The sequence below is a fragment of the Dermacentor albipictus genome, chromosome 6, assembly GCF_038994185.2.
Source record: "Dermacentor albipictus isolate Rhodes 1998 colony chromosome 6, USDA_Dalb.pri_finalv2, whole genome shotgun sequence".
In the NCBI taxonomy this organism is placed as follows: Eukaryota; Metazoa; Arthropoda; class Arachnida; order Ixodida; family Ixodidae; genus Dermacentor; species Dermacentor albipictus.
The window spans coordinates 7,401,524-7,410,631 of NC_091826.1; the positions used below are offsets into that span (position 1 = coordinate 7,401,524).

The window sequence follows — 9,108 nt, forward strand, 5'->3', positions numbered from 1 at the left end:
TACTAGCTGTACAGTTAATTACCTTGCAGAGCAAGTGTTCATACAGATGCAGTAAGGATACAAAGTCCGCAACATGGTCAATGTTTATTGGTTTCTGTGCAAGAAAAAAAAAATATCTCCAGAGAAGAGGTGCAACTTAACGTGCATGTAATATTTTATTCAAGCCACGGATTTAATGCTATCGTAGCAAATTCATTACGATAGCCTACACTTTTGCTGTGTCAAATTTAATAAGAGGCAAGATAAGCATTCAAGATGCATCAGGAAATTCATGCTTGAAAACCGACAAGAAAATGCAACTGAACGGTACCGCGTTCAGCGCAACGTTGAAACTTCGGGTACTTTGCTGTCTTGTCATTTGCCCTTGCCGAGGTTGAGATAATTCAAGCTGCTCCGTAAGCGCGATTTTTGCATGCTACTCAACAAAAGAAAGTTGTGACGACCTCGTCGTCTGCTGGGGATCGAACACATCCTAGCACTCATAACTCGCAAAGGCGTACGAAGCAAACGTGAAAATGCACTTCATTTGATGTGTAGCGTGCCAAAAAACGCATAGCAATCGGAGAATGCAATCTGCAGTACAAGTTTTTTATTCTCCCTTCGCGTACGTACCGAATTCGACGATCCACGTCTCCGCGCATTGCACTTGTCGTTCGAGACGCCATTTTCCAAAACAAACCATACAAACCGGCGAATTGACAGCTCTCCGCGCAATTTCGACGGAAAATCGCAGCGATCGGTGCGACGGTGCGACTGTGCGACCAACCGGTTGGTCGCAGCCGAAAATCGGGGGGTCGGCACTGCGACTGCGATTTTCATCGCAAACGACGGAAATCGCACTTCCGGTGCGACGAAAATCGCATCATGTGAAACAGGCGTAAGACGTGTGGTGTATCGGCTCCGTCGATTTTCGGCTGGAGTCACGGCTCAATCCTCTCCTCCCCAGCAAGACCGACGTCAATCGACGCAGCAAACCGTCTGGACCACGTGGATACCAATGTTCACCAGGTGGGACCACTTTTGAAGATTTTACGACCGAATTACACCCGCCTACGTGGGCGACGCCGTTAGGCCACACGGCTACGCCGACGCCCGGCGGCGTGGAACCGGCCTCCCGAGGTAAAATGGCGGCTCCCGCGTCATTACTGTGGGGTTACGATCCCGACGCCATGGCTTGGACGACGGTTTTAACATCAGAAGATCAAAACTCCGCTCCTATTCCGACATTTCGGCACCAATCTCTCAATGAAGCGGTCGCGCGTCACTCGCTCGTTCAAGCCAAGACGGCGGCGTCCATCGCCGCCCCGGCCTCCGGCACACCGGCCGGCAAGACGCAGCCTCGCGCACTGCGGGAAGCAAACGCAAGGCCCTTACCAACTGGAAGCCTCGGCCATTTCCAAAATTGGGCCCTGACGACTTCGTGGTCGTGCTCAAGCCACGCGAACATGTGTCGCTGCACCAAGCCTTTTCGGAGAACCGCTACGGTGCCGCCATTACGGCCTACCTCGGGCCTGAGGTGGCAAGGTCTGTTACGGTTCTGCCGTCCCGTGAACAAAACCTGATATTGATCCACACCCCGAACCCAGCGGCAGCAGATCGGCTCCTCGGGGACTTCCCAATCAATACCGACCGTGGGGCGATATTCAGCACCACGGATACCTTAGGAGAGACGGAGGCGATATCTTCCACGGCGTCATCGTCGTCAGCAACTCTGACACCACTGAATCGCTTCGAGATCAGGTGCAATAGAGAGCAGGCACCATTGTCGAGGTGAGGAAATTCGGCTCCTCTAACGAAGCTCGGGTAATCTTCGCCGGTAGGGAGAAACCGCGTTTTGTGCACTATGAGAACATCCCAGTGCAAACCTACTACCGGACAACCCCGGCCTGCGGCCTGTGTGGGGCTGTCGGCCACGGAGCGGATGCTTGTCCCAACACGCAGCAGAACACGTGCGGACTCTGCGGGCAACAAGCCCCGCTTGTGGAGGGGGTGCGCGCCCCACACGAGTGTGTTCCATGGTGCTCTGTTTGTGGCGGTGTACACGCCACAAACTCACGTGAGTGTGCGGCAAAATTCCGCACACACAAGATGGCCGCCCCGAAGGGCGGGACAAAGAGGAAAATGGCGGCCAAGAAGAAGAACCGCCATCTTGGCCTCCCCGGTGAGTCACCGAGCCGGGACGACAGCATGGATGGATGGATGTTATGAGCGTCCCCTTTGGAACGGGGCGGTGGGTTGCGCCACCAAGCTCTTGCTACTATACTGCCTAATATTCTACCTAGGTTAAACAATGAAAAAAGACACACAAAAAATAACCACTATGAACTACCCCGCCCAAATTTTCTGTTCCTCTATTGCGAACAGTGCTTTTGTACGTCTCCGTCTTTTGTCGTTTCCCTACATTTTTTTCGACCAATCCTCCAGTCGCCTCTTACTAATGTCTATTGCGGACATGTTTGCTTTACCACTGCTCCCTCTGATCCAAGGGCTTCAAGGAGGCCAGTGGTGCCTGAATCGACCGCTGGGTAGACTTCTTCACATTCTAATAAAACATGCTCCGTAGTTTCCCTAGCTTTACCACAGCAAGCACATTCTTCTTCTTCCTTCTTATATCTCGCTTTATAGGTGCGTGTTCTAAGGCATCCTGATCTCGCTTCGAAAAGTAATGAGCTTCCCTTTGAGTTATCATAAATGGTTTCTTTCCTGATTTCGTTTTTTCCTCTTAAGTAGTTACTCATGGCAGGTTTCTTTTCCATTGCCGCCACCCATGAGATTAATTCAGCTTCTCTGACTTTCCGCTTGACCTTTGTTGTTGTGTTGTCCACCCTACAGGCCGCATACTTGCTGGTAAGCTTCCTAGTTCTTTTCCTCCACTATGAATCAATGTTTTATCTGTACAGATACCTGAACACTCTCCCAGCCCATTTACTTTCTTCCATATTCCTCAGCTAATCTTCATACTCAATTTTACTGCGAGCTTCCCTCACTTCAAAACTAGTCCAGCCCATATCACCCTGCACAGCTTCATTTGTAGTCTTCCCGTGAGCGCCCAATGCGAGGCGACCCACTGACCTTTGGTTCCCGTCGAGTCCTGATTGTACCCCTGATTTATAGCAAACAATCGCATTTCCAAAAGTAAGTCCTGGAACCATTACACCTTTCCACATACCTCGGAGGACCTCGTACCTATTGTATCCCCATAGCGCTCTGTGCTTCATTATGGCAGCATTTCTCTTCCCCTTTACTGTTATGGTTTTTTCCTGTGTTTCCATATATCCATTGCCTTCGTTTATCCATATACCAAGGTATTTATATTCTGTTACCCAAGGTATTTCTTGGCCGAGAAGCCGGCGCCACCTACCGGAGGAGCCGGCAAGCGACCGCCGACGCAGCCGCCACCACACGGCGGCACTGGAAAGCTGTCGACGACGCCACCACGAGGCGAGGCCAGGGCTTGGGCCAACGCCGTAAAACTCGGAACGCAGGTGAGCGGTACGGGCAGGGCTGCCTCCTCTTCCCCTACCCCCCCCCCCCCCCTTGCGGCACGCAGTGCCGAGCAAGCCAAGATAGCAGCTCTCGAGGGCCAAATTGAGATGCTGCTCAAAAAAATTACGCTCCTGGAATCGCAGTCAAAACAGCCTACCACTCTCCCCTCAACCCCCGCAACTGAGGCTATGGAGAGTGAGCCCGCGGCACCGAATGCAGCACTGAGCGCGGAAGCTGCACTTGAGGCCCGTCTAGAGGCCCGCATAGACGCCCGTTTCAACACCCTAGAAAGTCAAATTTCCGCGGCAATCACCTCCGCCATCGCCAAAATAAGTGAAAACATACCGACAATCGTCGCACAGCACATCGCGCAGTCCTCGCGTGGCGTCCGAAGAACCGGCGGTCTTACCAAAGACGTGTCTGGCCGCTGTCCGAAAACCTCGCGCCGCACCATTGAAACTGAAATAGAAGACAATGACAGCTGCTCGCTCTCCGGACTGGAGAATGCTCCCCTCCCCGCGAGTGCTGGCTCCAAAGCAGCGTCCCTGCAATCGGTCTTTCCCTTCAATGACCATTGCGGACAGCCCTCATATTATGTGCTCTCCCCGTACCAATTCGGCCACCCCCATCCAAATTACCCAATGGAACTGCCGGGGATCCCGCTCCCGCGTCAAGCGGGCGGACCTCCAGCTTTTCCTGTCAACATTCGTTTCACTCCCCGCGGTGCTTGCCCTCCAGGAGCCAGGGAACGGCGCCACCCTTACAATTTATACCACGTTCCAGCAGGACCCCTCTTCCTGTATATGCGTGCACAAAAATTATACAGCCAACCAGGTTGATTTGGAACTCAATACTGATTATTCCTATGTGATGGTCACCCTTCTTCCGCTTAAGAAACAAAACGCACCATTACATATACTCAACATCTGTTGTTCGCCCAAGCTCAAAAATGTAACTTTCGCAGCCCTCTTCAGTCGCGCCCGCATAGACGCTGTGAGCAGGGACCCCTTGGTGATTGTGGGCGATTTCAACGCTCATGGCACACTCTGAGGGTATGTGCATGAAGAAAAGCGCGGGCGCAAGCTAGCGGAACTTGCGTCCACGCTGAGCCTGACTCTTCACACCGACCCTGCACATCCAACGCGGGTGGGTAACTCCGTGACTCGGGACACGTTTCCGGACCTTACCTTCACCAAAAAACATTAGACACGCAGAATGGGCCAACACCGAGGAAACCCTCGGCAGTGACCACTGCATACTCAACACAACCGTTAGAAGCAAACCATTGGCAAGATCCCATGCCCAAGCCCGCCTACGCGACTGGACCAAGTTCCGGCAAAACTACACTAATTCGGCCCCTATCCACGAACAAGGTTACCACGCGCGGTCACAAGAATTGGTTGCACACCTTCGTTCGACGGAAACTCAAGTTCAACTATCGGAGCCCATGCCGGAGGTGGACAACCACCTCCTGCACCTATGGGAGGCGCAGCACCGCCTCGTCCGTAGGTGGCGCCGCCAAAAACGCTATCGGAGGCTCAAAATTCGCATCGCCGAGTTCACCCAACGAGCAGCAGAGTACGCGGCCCAGCTCGCCGACTCGAATTGGGTGGACCGATGCAACACGACCGCTAGACAAATGTCTAGCCGGAGCACTTGACGTCTCTTTCGCGCCTTGATCGATCCGACTCAAGGCAGAGCCGAGACACAAAAACATCTCCAACGGGCTATCCATAGCTTCGATGGAGACATCTCAAAATTAGCATGCAAACTACGCGATCAATACCTTTGTATACAACAGGACCCCCGAGGGCCAGCGTGCTCGTATGCAGGTTCCGAAAACGCGGAGCTGGACCAACCGTTCCAGCTCCACGACCTGAAGGCGGCCCTCACTAAAATGAAGTGAGGAACGGCGCCAGGAAGAGACATATTAACAGTGAAATTACTTGCCAACCTTCCCGACCCGGCCTACGAGGTGCTCCCCGCATACATAAACTCAACCAGGCTCGGTGAGGCAACCCGCCCAATCGAATGGAAGACCGCCCTGGTCACTTTCATTCCGATAGCCGGCAAAGCCATAACCACGGACAACCTCCGCCCCATCTCCCTCACGTCTTGTGCGGGAAAGCTGATGGAGACTATGGTGCGAGATAGGCTGTCCAAGTTTCTGGAAAACCAAAACGTTTTCGCAGACACCATGTTCGGGTTCCGCCCGCACCGGTCCGCGCAAGATGGTCTGCATCAACTATAAACCGCGAATTTCTAAATCCCGTCGAATAACCCCTCAATGACAAGGCAGTACTTGCCCTCGATTTGAAGGGGGCTTTCGACAGTGTCACACACGACATAATTCTGACACACCTCTCCCAAACCAACTGTGGATACAACACGTTTCAATCCGTTAAACAATTTCTCTCCGACCGGCTATCGCACATCCGGATATAAGATGAAGAACACGGCTCCTACCAATTAGGCACCAGAGGTACCCCGCAGGGCGCGGTCCTCTCACCCCTACTATTCAATTTGGCAATGCTGAAACTCCCGGCTCAGCTGGAGAATGTAGAAGGCATACAGAACGCGCTGTATGCCGACAACATCACCATCTGGGCTAAACACGGATCGGTAGGATACATTGAAGTGAACCTGCAGCAAGCGGCGGAGATCGTCGATGCCTAGGCCCCGCTGCGGCCTTCAATGCTCCCCGGCCAAATCGCAATTTGTTCACATTCGCCCCTACCAAATGTACCCATCACAAAACACGATCAGATCAGAGTACTGGGTCTCTTTATTCATAAACACCGCCGAGTCGACACAACACTGGCCAAACTGTGCAAGGTGGGGGCCAGGTGGACCGCATGGTTCGCCGGGTTTCCAATAAACGCGGGGGGTTACGGTGCAAAGACGCTTTGCGGCTGGCGCACGCTTTCGTAACCAATCGAGCGTTGTACTCGACTCCTTACCTCCACCTTCGCAGGTTTGACGAGAACGTCCTCGAGGTGATTCTCCGTAAAATTTACAAGCGTGCTCTCGACCTCCCGATCAACACATCCAACCAGCGCCTCGGCCTGGGAATGGCCAACACCTTCGCGGAACTCCGAGAAGCACACTTGACGAACCACTACACAAGACTCTCAAAGACACCGTCGGGTCGCCGCCTTCTTGCCCGACTACACATCCACCATCCAACACTGACGGAAGAGCGCGTGCGCATCCCGGAAATCTGGAGATACGCCCGGCACGTGGGCCCTCATCCGGCTAACATGACACGAGACGACCACAGTGGCGGGCGCCTCGCGCGGGCGGAAGCATTGGCACGTCGTTATGGGTACAAGCACGGAGTATTCTACGTGGACGCCTCCGGCCCACACCATGGGGGTTGGTATACGGCCGCAGTCGTCCACCAAAACACCGCGCCTTACGTTCAAAGCACAAGACATAACACATGCGGAAGAGGTGGCCATCGCGCTCGCCGCCGCAGATCAGGACTCGCGGGTCATTATTAGCGACTCACGAGGGGCGTGCAGAAACATCGAAAGGGGCTTTATTTCCTATTTGCCGTACCGCTTACTTCAAGGCAGCAATTATCTCGGGGTTCCCGCGTCCCGCACGATAGTATACGGACTCCCGCGCACGAGGGCAACGAAGCGGCCGACGCCGCTGCCCGCGCGCTCACTCTCCGGGCATCGCCCTCGCCTCCCGTCGCTGCGGACTCCGACCCCGATCCGGCATCTACCTTCAAGGAAATAACCCAACACTACCAATACGGCCATGCAATCTAAGCCCTGTAAGGGCCTCACGAAGGCGGAGGAGCGTTTACTCCTTCGCCTCTATAATAAAACACTATTGTGCCCGGCAGTACAAAAACATTTCGACCCTGCGTGCACAGGGAAGTGCCCGCACTGTGAGGAAAAATCTTCGGACATTTTCCACATGGTGTGGGCATGCCAATCAACCGCTCACCTTCCCCCTGTACCCAACCCTACCCGGGAGGACTGGGAGGCGGCCCTGCTCGGCTGCTGCAACCTGGCGAGCCAGAAGGCCCTGGTCGGCCGAGCCCGAGCCGCGGCTACAGCCAATGGGCTCCTGTAATGAGGTGCCCACCTATGTATAAGGAACGGCCCCTTAAGGACTGCTCCACACGCTCCCTGTAAATACTTCCAACAATAAAGTTTTTCAGTCAGTCAGTCGTCCCTTGTCGTTTCCGCGGTTATATGATGCATTCCAATAAAGCCCATGAAAATATCGTTTTAGGGAGGTCCTATAAATTCTCCTACAAACGCTCGTTCTTCGCAAAAATAACTCACCGCGCGTGCGCTCATGCCCATTTACGCGATAAGTAGACGAATTGGCAAAAATTAATTTTCACGGGAAAACAAAACAAAAAAAAAACGTTAAGCCTATAACTAGCCCATGAAAATATCGTTTTAGGGAGGTCCTATAAATTATGCTATAAACGTTCGTTCTTCGCATAAATAACTCCCCGCGCATGCGCCGATGCCCATTTATGCGACAAATAGACGAATGGGCAAAAGTTAATTTTCACGGAAAAATGAAAAAACGGTAAGCCTATAACTAGCCAATGAAAATATCGTTTTAGGGAGGCACATTCGTCTATTTATCGCATAAATGGGCATCAGCGAACTCATGAGGAGCTATTTATACGAAGAACGAGCGTTTGTAGGAGAGTTTAGAGGACCATGCAAATATCAATGCAAGGACCATGCAGTTCTCCGCATGTATAAGCCCCGGGACATGCGGAGATGCCGTTAAACGCGATTAATGAACGATTAGGCAAAGAATAATTTTCCCCCTAAAATTGAAAAAATGGTAAGCCTATAGCCCATTAAAACATCATTTTTTCGACGAAAAATAAAGTGTCTCTAAGGCGCATGTTCTCCGCATGTATCAGTCGCAGGGCACGCGCAGTGGCCGTTTAACGCGTTAAATGAACGATTAGGCAAAGAACAATTTTTCCCCTAAAATTGAAAAAATGGTAAGCCCATGAAAATATCATTTTTTCGACAAAAAAGAATTGGAGGACGCTTAAGCTTCGCCTTCAAGAGTGGAACGCGATAGCTTTATCGCGCCCCGTTCGCACTGCCTACTCAAAAGCGCTACGCCAGCCAAACGTCGTGATCGGCAGAGATAACCGGGCCCCGACGCGCCATGAAGACGGACGCGGTCATGGGGCGAGTGGCGCGCCACGTGTCGGGGCAGCGCCGTACATTGCGAGGAGGGGGTCTTCTGTGCTTGCCGCAAGATGGATCTGTGTGTGCGCAGAGCGCAGAATAAGTTCAGCGGAAACGTACTTCGCTACTCGTGAAACTGCGACTTCTGTAAGTTACAGGTCATAATTACCGATATACACCGCAGTATAACTTTCAACGGCACGTTTCTAAGGCAACACCGCATTCACTAGAAGCGATTTTGTCCCGTTTGGGAGGAACGAACTCGTGGCTGAGTGGTAGCGTCTCCGTCTCACACTCCGGAGACCCTGGTTCGATTCCCACCAGCCCATCTTGCGAGATGTTTTTTTATTTATGACGTGCTTTCTGGGAATTATCGCTCACGGCCAACGCCGTGGACGCCGACGCCGACGACACCGGCTTTTCTGCACCACAA

General features: G+C 52.8%; 1 pseudogene; it reads left to right on the forward strand.

Moving 5' to 3' along the window:
- Positions 1–1,124: 1,124 nt before the first annotated feature.
- On the forward strand, positions 1,125–7,575 carry LOC135901455 (uncharacterized; annotated as a pseudogene).
- The last annotated feature ends 1,533 nt before the right edge of the window (positions 7,576–9,108 follow it).